This window comes from Panthera onca, chromosome D3 (assembly GCF_046562875.1).
Source record: "Panthera onca isolate mPanOnc1 chromosome D3, mPanOnc1 haplotype 2, whole genome shotgun sequence".
NCBI lineage: Eukaryota > Metazoa > Chordata > Mammalia > Carnivora > Felidae > Panthera > Panthera onca.
The window spans coordinates 84,870,508-84,884,293 of NC_138350.1; the positions used below are offsets into that span (position 1 = coordinate 84,870,508).

General features: G+C 34.7%; 1 pseudogene; it reads left to right on the plus strand.

Annotated features, from left to right (window-relative positions):
• Window positions 1-10,675: 10,675 nt before the first annotated feature.
• LOC132665134 (small ribosomal subunit protein uS8 pseudogene) lies at window positions 10,676-11,098 on the plus strand (annotated as a pseudogene).
• The last annotated feature ends 2,688 nt before the right edge of the window (window positions 11,099-13,786 follow it).

Genomic DNA, 13,786 nt, shown 5'->3' on the forward strand with positions numbered 1-13,786 from the left:
TTTTTAACATTCTGTGGCAAAATGTGAAGCACACGTAAAATATTTTTGCAGCATTCCAAACATCAGTAGCTGTCTAGAAGATAAAAAGGTTTGAAATTGTTTACATTGCAATCTGAACAAGCTACTCTTTTCATGAAATTCCATTATTCTTTGATATCACGAGTGAAAAGGAAAAAAAAAACAGTGGTTGTTCAGACTTGGATGCCTGGTAGACATTTTTTCCATTTAGTTGAAGTACATTTGCATTGATTCCAGTTTGAGGCATCGCAAATAAGGCCTCCGTACACAGCCATGTGCAGGTTTTTGCATAAACATGTTTTCAGTCCTGCTGGGAAATGCCTAGAAGTGAGTTCACTGGTCACATAATGTATGTTTAGCTTTATAAGATACCACCAAACCATATGTAATATTAATCATATCATGTCTTTCTTCCTGACTGTGCTTTGGCGTTTTACATCTTTCAAATAATTTGTCTACTTCATGTACATTATCACATTTAAGGACATAGAGTTGTTTATAACAGCCCCTTATTATCTTGTTAATGTCTGTATGAGGGATGTCCTTTCATTTCCGACGATGATAATACGTAACTTCTTTTTCTTTTTTAACTGATCAATCTAGCTAGAGGTTTATCAATTTTCTTGATTAATTTCAAAGATCAGAGCTTTCTCACCTCTACCATTTTTCCATTTTCAATCTTATGAGTTTTACTCTTATCTTTATTATTTCTGTCCTTTTACCTGATGTGGGTTTAAGTTCTTCATCTCCAAGTTTTTCTAATTGAATATTTAGATGATTGAGCCCTTTATCTTTTACAAGAAGCATTTAATTCCATAAATTTCACTTAAAGCACTGTGTTAGCTGTATCTCACAAATTATGTCATGTTTTTACTTTTGTTCAGTTCAAAAAATTTTCTAATTTCTCTTTCACCTTCTTTCACCCATAAGTTATTTAGTAGTGTCTTGTTTAATTGTCAAATATTCGGACATTTTTAAGATAACTTTCTATTATTGCATCTTAGTTTAATTTCTTTGTGGCTACAGAACATATTTTGCGTAATTTTACTTCTTTTAAAATTTGTTCAGGCTACTTTTATGGCCCAGAACATGGTCTAACTATAAAATATTCCCTGTGCATTTGAAACAAATTGATGTTTTGTTCATGTTAGATGGGGTTTCCTATTAATAATAGTTACATAAAGTTTGCTGATAATGTTTTATAGGTTCCACATGTTTTTTTGATTTTTCTCTCTGCCTGTTCTACTGGTTACTTTTATTCCTACTTCACAATTATGGTAGTTATGACATTTAAATCATGACATTTAAGCTATTAATAATAACATAAATAGTATTCTAGTGTAAATTTTTCATATGTTGATAATTCCATTCACACATGAGTGTTATTTGTAATACAAACATTTTTTTGCTATGAATATCTTAAACTTCAAATGGACATAGAAAGATTAATAATTCCTGAGCTTGATTAATGAACAGATAATCTCCATTTGTTCTACTGCTTTTAAACAACTAAGCTCATAAACAATGGGCTTTTTAAAAGTAAGATATAGTCCTAATTTTTAGTATCATAGCCAAAAAGAGACAGCCCAAGATGATCCCTACTTTTCCATCAAGATACGATTCAGACATTCCCCAATAAGGGACATGACTTACAGCAGATGCCATGAGTAGGATTTTCTAGCCACTCATGTAGCCTTCCAGATAGTTCCAAGAGGCCACCCCGATGGAAAACAATTCCAGTGCCCATACAGCAGTCCTTCTTGTAATTCCGTCATTATAGTCTCTCAGTGCTATGCTTATATGTATGACATATATTTTGAAATCATATATAAACATATATGTTTAAATATATATAAACTTTCATATACTTTTAAGGCTGTATGTATTTACATACATAAACTATATATATACACTTTTAAACTATAAATATGATTTGAAATATGTGTGTATAGTTTTTAAACATTGTTTCCTTGATGTTGACATAATCTAATTTGACATTTATCCTCAAGTTCAAAAGACTTTCAGGTTTAATCAATTCAATAATTTGTCATCATATATAACTTCACTTGTCTAAATTTTTGCTATTCCCATAAATAGCACTACTATTCTTCCAGTAAACCCAGGTAAGAAATTTCAGTTACCTTTAACTTACTTCTCTTCTGCAATTTCCCGGAATAAATCCACCATGGCTGATACTTACTAATATGTTTTTAGTTGGAAAGTGATTCAAATGAATAATTTATTTTAAAAGAATTTATTGCTTCTTTAAGTCAATTCAGGAAAAACTGTTTTAAACTCATGACACATTAAAAAAATATTGGGATGATCATCTAATTTCCGTTACCTGGGATTACATGGTATCATATTGCTTCTAGAAATTTTAGAAAAAATACATCATTACAAAGGAAGCCAATTTTCCCTTCAATCAACAGTGAGAGCCCTTTTCCCTTTTCACTCTATAATGTGTCTGGATCATTACTCTTGTAATCATTACACTCACTGTATTACTCACAGTTATTAGTATGTGTTTTTAAAAATTTACATAAATTCTATTATTCCATAAGATGTTTTAAAACTTACAATTTTCATGTGAATGAGATAATCCTCATTATATATTTGTACAGTTATAACTTATTATTTATCTTTGTGTATGCATATTTCACTTTAACCTGCATAAAACTAAATCCATATCTACACGTAGGCATAAAAAAAAGTCAAACAAGAAATTGAATAACCAAATTTGTTATACTCGCTGCTACAGTTATGTAGTTGCACACAAACAGCTATCTCAAAATTTTGGAGATTAAAGCAGCACACCCTTATTATCTCACACTTTCCGTGGTTCAGGGTTTAGGAGGCAGGTTAGTGAGATGGCTGTGTTCTAGGGTGTCTCAAGAGGTTACAATCAAGATCTTGGCCAGAGACCCTCTAAATTACTAGTATAAGGTAAAATTTTTAAGCTGTAGAAAAAGAGAAAACACAAGACAGTATAACATAAGAATAATATTGGAATAACAAAATACATAAACTATTAAATATGACTGAGCTGGAATGTTATTCAACCATAGACATTTAAAGATCACTTTAAAAAATAAAATATGGCCATATCCTTTATAAAAGATCACTTCTAAAAATAATTTCTAAGAAGGACTAAATATATGGATGAACAAGAATGCATAAAGCAAGTGCCAGGAAGAGAATAATGGCATTATTAACATAGGATAATATGAAATCTAAAGTAAAAAATATTAAAATGAAAAATGAAAACATGCTGGGGCACCTGCGTGGTTCAGTCAGTTAAGCGCCCAACTTTGCTCAGGTCATAATCTCACAGTTTGTGGGTTCGAGACCTGCGTCGGGCTCTGTGCTGACATCTCAGAGCCTGGAGCCTACTTCGGATTCTGTGTCTCCCTCTCTCTGCCCCTCACCCACTCATGTTCTCTCTCTCTCTCTCTCTCTCTCTCTCAAAAATAAAAAACAACCATTAAAATAAATAAATAAATAAATAAGTAAGTAAGTAAATAAATAAATAAATAAATGAAAAATGCAGTGGAATAGTTTATAATAATTAAAGGATAAACCCTGTTACATTTTTCAAGATGAAAGAAAAATTATTTTGTAATTTAAAAAGAGGAAAATCTTACTGTGAAAAGATAGAAAATTCATGAACCTTACTTTATATCTAGCACAGGTGGAAATACATAAAGTAAAACTTTTATAAATAAAGGAAACATGATTAATCCAAGAATGCTGACAGAATTTAAGACACCTTGCTCAGATGTACACAAGGAAAATTAATAATAACTGAAGATTTAGGAAGATTTGAATAACCGAAATCACCACATACTGTAATCAATTCACAAATAATATTTATCATTTTCAAACGCTAATGGAACCTTTTAAAAACTGGACCAGGCATTAGGCCACAAAGAAAGAAAACAATTACACAAAGAAGGAAAGTATATGGTCCGTCTCTTGCCCCAAATGCATCAAAAATTGTTGCACTATATGCTAACTAACTTGAATGTAAATTTTAAAAAATTAAAAATAAAGCAAGTTAAAAAAATTTTTTAAAAATAGAGGCTAATCACAAAAACTTGTCTTTCCTATCTTGCCCCCCATCCCCAAGAAATATCCATCCTTCAAATCATACAAATGCTAACATTCTTTGAACATTTTTTTAATAATGAAAGTAAAACTAAAATTGCAGTTACTTAGGAATAAACAAAATGAAGGTAAAAAATGTTAGTGCAATTAATGCCTTTATTGGAACGTAATAAATATTTAAAACAAATGAAAGATAAATACAACCCAAGAATCAAGACATATAATTAAATAAAATCCTGAAATTTTCAAGAACTCAATACAGATGAAAGGAGAAATCAATGAAACACAAAACGTGGAAAAAATGAAAACTGGATCCTATGAAAAACCAAGAGTCTTTGAGAAGTCTGATCATAAGGAAAGTCTGATCATAATGTCTACAACATTAGGGGTGAACCTGGTATGTGAAAAAAATAGAAAAAAAAAGAAAACAATAGAAAAATAGAAAAAAAAGGTGGGGAGACTTCAGCCTCAAAATAGATTCGAATAAACAGTTTGAGGATGGGCAATCCTAATGTTAAGATTTCCTAAACGATATAAAAAAGGAAAGAAGCTCAGGGGTTGCCACTGTCTCCTAACAAGTAATGAAGCTGAAACTGACTGAAAAATCGACAAACTTCCTGAGATCTGGAGAAGTCAGGTCACAGGGCACACGGCTGTCCCTAAAACTGGAGAGTCAGACAGGCAGATTCAGAGAATCACTACAGACCAGAGCAGAAATTGCTGTGGGAACCAGTGCCTGGAAAGGAAAACCGGAATGGTAATTGATGAGTCCATACAATTAAAGAGGCTCAGTGTGGACAGGTCTGAGTTAAAAACTCAATGGGGAATCTAGTCACTAGGGGACCCTAGTACTTTTGTGAGTTTTACCTCCTCGAGTTCTACCATATTCTCACAATGTATATTGAAGAAAAATATATTGAGAGGCACAAATAATTAATAAACTATAAAAATTTGGTAACTGGACTTAACGGGGGATAATTTCATAGTATATGGAAATGTAAAATCACTGTGATATTCATCTGAAAATAATAGGACATTGAATGTCAGTTATACTTCAATTAAACCCACGTGCATGCGTGCACACACACACACACACACACACACACACACATAAGTTTAAAGTGGTGTGTCGGGGCGCCTGGGTGGCTCAGTCAGTTAAGCGTCTGACTTCGGCTCAGGTCACGATCTCGCCGTCCGTGGGTTCGAGCCCCGCGTCGGGCTCTGTGCTGACAGCTCAGAGCCTGGAGCCTGTTTCAGACTCTGTGTCTCCTTCTCTCTGTGACCCTCCCCCGTTCATGCTCTGTCTCTCTCTGTCTCAAAAATAAATAAACGTTAAAAAAAATTAAAAAAAAAATAAAGTGGTGTGTCAAGACAAGAGGGGCAAATCATCAATATTTTTCTTTATACCTACAACACACAGGCAGGAGCTTTAAAAATGAAGCTTGCATTTAGCAAAACAAAAATTTTAAACTCCAAAATAAATACGTAAAAGTATAAAGATGAGCAATAAAACTTGACAAAACATCAACAAGGGCAAGAGCCGATCTGGGTTCACCTCCCTCACTATCTAATCTTTTAGCACGTTCTCAACTTTCCCTTCCGAAGGATTCTGGGCTCCAGTCTTTCTGAATCTCCATCACCCCTCCCCTAGGCCCAGCCAGTCTTCTCTGCCATCTGAGCCTCAGCAATAGTGAAGGAGGATGGACTGAGGCACTCTTCCCTCTTCCTCCCTCCATTTTCCACGCAGAGATTTTGGATCCCCCAAACTGTGTACAATAAAAAGTAGTCCCTACTTTTTTTCCCAGTCGCTGGAGGTTTGGTTTCTCAGATCTGCCCTTTAAATTATTTGCTTGCGTTTGTTAATCTGTGCTATGAGAGAAGGTTCTACATTTATCATTTCCATTTTCATATCCAACTGCCATCATTGGAACAGTCCATCTTTGCCTACTGATTTGGGATGCCTTTTCATTCTGGAATCTGTTTTCTGTTCCATAATGATCTATCCCTCCATTCTCATGCAGCAGGCACTGCACTGTGTGTGTGTGTGTGTGTGTGTGTGTGTGCATTATAGCTATGGTATTTTGGATAACAGATTGGGCAACTGCTTCTCATTGACAAAGAGATATGGTGAGACAAGAGATTGTTTGGAAAACAAGCAACTTCTTTTGGGTTTTAGAGATTTAGAAAGAAAACTCAGTGGGCTTCAGGAAGCTGTTAGAATGCTATAGCGTCAGCTCATACAAAAAAAATTACTAATTAAATCTTAAGTGCCTTGAAACCATAATTTAAAAGACTTATTTCGACTCATTTAAATTCCCAGGACAGCCAAATTTAAATTTTTATCCTTAGGTGATTGTCAAGGTAAGAGTATCATTCGTTAATCCAAAATATTTTCAGCAAGGATCCCAAACAAACCAACAGGTAAATACACAGTACATAGTTATACCTGGTTCGGAGCTGTTTTGTGGCATTATTACCTATAATTCCCTCCTGTTTCTACTAGTGAATTAATTAGCATTCTCCCATAGATATTCATCAAATCTTGAGTTGGGGCAAGCAGTAAGCATTAAAAAAAAAAACAACAGAAGACAAATATTTGCATGTAAAACATCTGCTTTGTCAGCACTAGGATTCTAGCTGTGTTAATTTAGCAATAACAATATAGCCTACAGAAGCTTTATCAGTATGGTTTGTATATTGAGGTTAATGCCCTTGCAAATGAGTTTATATTTACATATTCTATGCTGTGGGAGTTTTAGACCATTCTTCAAAAAATATTAGGTATTGGTAGCTAAAGTGATTTTGTGATACTTGAATTAAAATAACATGAAATGTTATACCAATCATTATGCTAAATTTGTATTCCATTCAATACAGTAGAACAGTGAGTTAAAGACTGGATAATAGAAGTATAATGAATAACACACCTAGCTAGGATTTATTTTATTTGGACAGAATTCCGTAAAGGGCACTGCTTGTCTATTCTTATTCATGACTGATATAGGAAACCTGGCCATAATGTTAAAACAAATTCTACCTCAGTATGCCTTCATGGCCACGTTCAAAATTACAGAGGTAGGATTTATTTAACCTGTGACTGTATCACGATTACAGTGAGATGATTTCCAATAAATGAAGCCAAATTTTGGGAAGAGTTCTATATACAATTTAGTTCATGCTACAGCAGCCTAAATATAAATAAATATAATCAATACTGTAACAGAAGAATAAGGTCAAACGTTTCCAATTAACCATCCCTAACAGAACTGGTGTTACTATTATGTTTTGTGATCAAGACAATTGTTATTTTATGTTCCTAGCTGGAACTATTCAATTTTTTTCTGGTCTGCCAACCCCTGATATATTTTTCACTAAAATGTTTATCCTTGGGGCGCCTGGGTGGCGCAGTCGGTTAAGCGTCCGACTTCAGCCAGGTCACGATCTCGCGGTCCGTGAGTTCGAGCCCCGCGTCAGGCTCTGGGCTGATGGCTCGGAGCCTGGAGCCTGTTTCCGATTCTGTGTCTCCCTCTCTCTCTGCCCCTCCCCCGTTCATGCTCTGTCTCTCTCTGTCCCAAAAATAAAAAAAATTAAAAAAAATAAAAAAAAATAAAATAAAATGTTTATCCTTAATCCAAGACCTTTACTATTGTTTAATTACATGTTATTGTTTGGTGATAGACTTATTAAAAGTACAGTCATTAATACTATTTTTTTTGTTTTCTGCTGAAGGCTTTCCTTCCCTCCAAGTACTCTGCTTAATGTCCACTATTGGTTTTTTAACAGAAATGGCTTTTTTTTTTTTAAAATAGAAATATGCCCATGTTCTTTGTTGTATCTTTCTCTGTCACTTAGTGTTGCTTTCTATTGTACATGATGCTGGGGAGAGTTTATAGAATCTGCTTTCTTCACAGGAAGAGTCATTTTCTCACTGAACTGACAGTGAACTCATATCAGGTATTTTGTGTGACACGGCTCCACAATTCCTGCCTGTGGGTGACAAACCTTCATGCGCACCAGGGGCCCACAACCTGTTTCCTACCATGACGACAATAAAGAAATAGCAAAGCACTGACCCCAGCACATGTCCATCCAGTCTGGTAGTAATGAAACGCTCCCCTGGCAGAATTTTTGGAGTGCTATTCTCTAGATACTTTGGTAACACATCCCAGAGATTAAAGAAAGGTCTTGACTGTGGGCAAAGCACAATTTTAAATTATGGAACTAGACTGTGTACTCCAAATTCATGCTTGACATTATGAACATGAATACCATATTTATGGATTCAAAGGAGAATCAAATTCCTCCTCTGAATCATTGCCAAATATTTTTCAGAACCCCAAAAGCAAAAGACCTGGTGGCTCAGGTGGTTAAGCATCTGACTTTGGCTCAGGTCATGATCTTCCAGTTTGTGGTTTGAGCCCCGAGTCAGGCTCTATGCTGACAGCTCAGAGCCTGGATCCTGCTTCAGATTCTGTGTCTCCCTTTCCCTTTGCCCCTTCCCCACTGGCGCTCTGTCTCTCTCTGTCTCTCTCTGTCAAAAATAAACATTAAAAATTTTTTTAAAAAAAGATGTGATATAAAAATCATGTTTTTATCAGTCTCTGTAAGGGATTTCACTCCAGTGCCAACCGAATATTCCACATATTCATTCTTCCTCTATGAAATGTCCACATACATCGGACTTCTCTAGGCTTTTTTTTTCTCCTTTTCATTCTATGGACCACTAGGGAGGAGAACTCCTGTGTTCAATTCTTTCATTGTGTGTTTGCCTGAGGAATCTCAGAAAGAGTTTTATATTGTTTTCTCTGAATAGGTCAAAGGATTAGGTCACAATGTGGAACTCCAAGGTCTAGAATAAAAGCCACGAAGTTCAGTTCACGCAGCAAAGATGATCTGGATAAAAAGTCTTTTCCTTATACTCATCCTGAATTGTTTTTGGCTATTTTTCTCCATAAAAATATTTCCATTTGTTGACCTGTGCGACTTAAACTCTTTTCCTTCATACTTATAATTACAGATGCTGTAATGTTACATTTGCAAATGTTGGCTGACACCTTTAAATTAATTTAAGGAGCACACCTGTCATTTTATTTTTAATCCTTTCTCCAGAAGCTCCGTGTGTGGCTAAATCTGATGGTGTTAATGTCTGCTGTGTGCAAAAGGTTAAAAGAGTCCTCCAAAGTAAATGGCTGTTCTTAAAATAAGATTATGTTATTTCCATATACCGTTCCTTTTTTTAAAAGAGGCTGCAGAGATTGTGTTTGGATTTTAATAAACAAGTGGACTTCACTGTAATCAGTTTGAACAACTTAGAGCAATTGTTCTATGACAATTTCATGTATTTTATTGATTTTGTACAAACAGCAATTCGAGTGACTCCTATATTCAATACTGTGTTAGAGAAGATACAATGTTTACTTGGCACCTCCAACTTCATATTAATATCCGCTGATAAGAGAGTAGATAACTTTTACTAAGAGATAACATAGCTATATGAAAGTGAGAATTAATGCTGAAACTCTCCTTGGCAAACATGTTGATAAAAAAGCGAATATCCGATATATAACAGATGGGAAAAAATCAAGATGATTCAGAATCTCAAATGCAGAAAGAGTTGGGAAGGTTGTAGGCATTGTCTAGAAAGTTTAGTGCCAAATGGGCTTTACTGGATAAAAATTGAGAGAAATACTTGATTTCACATCAAACTATAATCTTCCTGTGAATTAGAAACTAAATGTGTATTTCTCTTACTCATAGATATAAACAGTCATGGAGTAGTTAGTTACCATTCTCAAATGCTACCAAAGCGAACCACCTAAGATAGGTTTTCTTTTGCTACCTGGGGCGTTGGTGTCTAGAAGGTATGACAGGTAGATAAGAAAGTTGACAAGGGGAAAATCCTGTATCAAAAAATATTGAGTAATAAGTATTTCCAAAGCGATGAGAAAGGGAATCTTTTCAAGAAATTTCTAATCCAATAAAAAAATCTACAGATACGACGAGATACATATAATTATAAATGAATAGGTTAAGTGATGGCTATGAATTGTCATGATGGGAGGGAATGGGACATGATATGAGCTAGAAACCAGAAAGGGTTAACAGAGGAAGGTGAGTGCAAATGGCCCTGGATGAGGCAACAATCAAGTGTGCAAAAATCAGAGAGCCTGAGGCAATCACACCAGATGAGCCCTGGAAAGTAAGAATATGGGGGTGTTGTAGGAAGCAGTACAGTTGAGATAAAATGGACAGTCTTTAAAGAGGAATAATAGAGTATAAATCTGAAATTAAGAAATCAAACACCCAGGACAAAACATGGAATGGTTAAACTAACAACCAGGTTAAAAGTTTGTACTTTGTTAAACACACACACACACACACACACACACACACACACACACGATTCAGGATACTTGAAAAGATTTTCAAGTGAGAGTAGTAGAGTATTAAATGGATTGACATGGGGAAAAGACCAGAATACAAGAGGCCTGTTAGGAAAAAGTTAACTTAGAAGGAGATTTCAGCCCTCCCGTCCTCTTTCCGGCATCTTTCCGTGCCACCATAATGGTGGGGATGAATATCCTGACAGATGCTCTCAAGACCATTAACAATGCTGAGAAGAGAGGCAAATGCCAGGTTCTTATTAGGCCATGCTCCAAAGTCATCATCAGATTTCTGACTGTGATGATTAAGCATGGTTACATTGGTGAAGTTGAAATCATCGATGATCACAGAGCTTGGAAAATTGTTGTGAACCTCACAGGCAGGTTAAACAAGTGTGGAGTGATCAGCCCCAGGTTTGATGTACAACTCAAAGATCTAGAAAAATGGCAGAATGATCTGCTCCCGTCCTGCCAGTTTGGTTTCATTGTACTGACAACCTCAGCTGGCATCGTGGACCATGAAGAAGCAAGATGAGAACACACAGGAGGGAAAATCCTGGGATTCTTTTTCTAGGGATATAATACATTCGTACAAACAAAATGCCTCACTGGGGGAAAAAAAAGAAGGAGTTTGAAAGATAAGTTGTTCTTTAGTATCTAAATACTTTTCCTACATACTTCATACATACTTCCCATACATACAGGGAACAGAAAAGTTAAAGGAAATATGGTATCAGCCATAGTCTTAGAATGTAGAGTGTCGTAAAAATTGATGTCATTTATTTACAAATAGAAAACTTTAAACCTGTGCTTTTTTTCATATATAAAACTAATAAGCAAAAGAAATCAGCCTACTCTGAATGGATTCATATTTTCTATAATCATCTTATTCCAATGAAGCCATTGAGCAACTGGAAATGCTCTCTGTAATCCAAAGACTAAAAGTATGTTTAAATTAACCAAAACAGATTATGATTCTTCAATGCAAGAGAATATGTGCAATCTAAATATTTTCTTTGCAATTTTTGTCTAATTTATTTGCCTATTTATTAGTTTTGAGGGGAGAAGTTTTGAACGACACTAGCATATGCATGTTTCTGAAAATTTAGTAACTTGTGCAGTTTGAGAATGGAAACCAATAAAAAAATGATAGGTTCCAACAGCAGCAACTTTTATTAACTCTGAAGCTAGATCATGTTTTTTTTTTTTTTTAACATAGCTCCAAAATTAAAGATACTTTCTTGGCAAGTTCTAGTTTCAGATTGATGTTTAATTAGTCTTAATCATTCAAACAGCTTAAACCAAATGCAATCTACTCACTTATTAGGTGAATTACAGCAGTATACTACAGGGCATTTTTGTCATATTTGACACATGTACAGATGTGACTGATTTGGCATGAGTCAGATAAATATTTTTTTTTAATAATTATTTTCACCCAGTGGGAAATTGCTTCAAAAATTTGAAACTATTGGGAACATGTAAGTGTACTACCTAGGCTGAAATCAGCTGACACAGGCAAGAGACCATATGCCTTTGTGTTCACACAGTATTTAAAACTTTACAAAGCCAGCTGGCTTTATCTCATAATTTAATTACATATAAAAATGTTGAGCTAAATACTGCGATGCTTGCCAAAAATTGCTTTAAATATCTTTACCCCCCTTAGCTCCATGTTATTGAATTTACATGTTTCATAACTCCTACCCTTAAAATTACTTCTTTTTTTTCAATATTAGTCTTTTAATAAAATATTACTTTGCCTAATATATTTTATTCTGCCAGGTAAATTAGTGTGGATGTTCTTTGCCTGATAAAGCAAAATGATTTTCTGAGGGTTAGGAGGTTAGGGTGCCAACCCCCTACACAATCGAAATCTATATATAAATTTGACCCCCCAAAACTTAACTACTAATAGCCTGTTGACCAGAAGCCTTACCAATATAATAAACAATCAATTAACACATATTTTTATGTTATGTGTATTATATACTGTATTCTTACAAAGGAAATGTTAAAAAAAATCATGATAAAGAGAAGATACATTTACAGTACTGTGCGGTGTTTGTTTCAAAAATCCATGTATGCCTGGACCCAGGCAGTTCAAACCAATGTTGTTCAAGGTCAGCTGTATGAATACATATGTGAAGCAAGGAAAGAAAGGGGGTTCCATATTCCAACAAAAGCCATTACAATTTAAAGATATAATATTTGACAACAACAACAAAAACTCCTATTCGATAATAAGGGAGATATATGTTAATGGAATGCATATCTCAGAATTTCTATCGTATTAATGCCTATTTTCTTCTCAGTACTTCAAAAGTATGGCTGAATTTTGAATGAAGAGAGATGTCTTTGTTTGATAGATGCACCTCTGTTACCTAGTCTTTTCTTTTTAGTTACCTTTTTTCCAGTAAGATATTATGCCACACTTTTTAAAATTTTTAAAAATCAATATTTTCTGCCCCAGATGCTATGATTCTATAAGTTTCTTTAAAAATGACCTTTGGGGGCGCCTGGGTGGCTCAGTCGGTTAAGCGTCCGCCTTCAGCTCAGGTCACGATCTCGCGGTCCTTGAGTTCGAGCCCCGCGTTGGGCTCTGGGCTGACGGCTCAGAGCCTGGAGCCTGCTTCCGATTCTGTGTCTCCCTCTCTCTCTGCCCCTCCCCCGTTCATGCTCTGTCTCTCTCTGTCTCAAAACTAAATAAAACGTTAAAAAAAAAAAATTTAAAAATGACCTTTGGCCATGGAAGACAAATGTACTATTAATAGCAAAATGAATGATTTTCTTTGTTTTATTCTCTTAAATATTTGAAAACATTTTCATTTTCTCACAAAATTATATTTTAAAAGAACTCTGGATCCTTAATATCTTCACACCATGGGAAGAAAACTACTTTCATACACTAAAGTCATGCATAATTCATTTATGCTAGAGAAAATGATCATGAACAGCATTTACAAAATAAATGGAAAATGTTTTAATGAGCACATAAAAATGTTTACTTTATAAAAACAAAGTTATAATTTTATATTTGCATGATTTTAGGAGTGCTTAATTTAAATGAATCAATTATGGAGACTTGAGTAGGAAACTCCCTTTGGATAGATGTATTGTCCATATTATTTTATCTAAAATCGTATATTTAATTTATGGGGGAGATACTACAATTTCAGAATTCAAAGAAAAATGCTCACTCTGTTTTTCTAGAACACTCTTTTTTTTTTAAGTCTTCCCTCTACTTTCACTGCCTGGATACTTAAAACCAAACATTG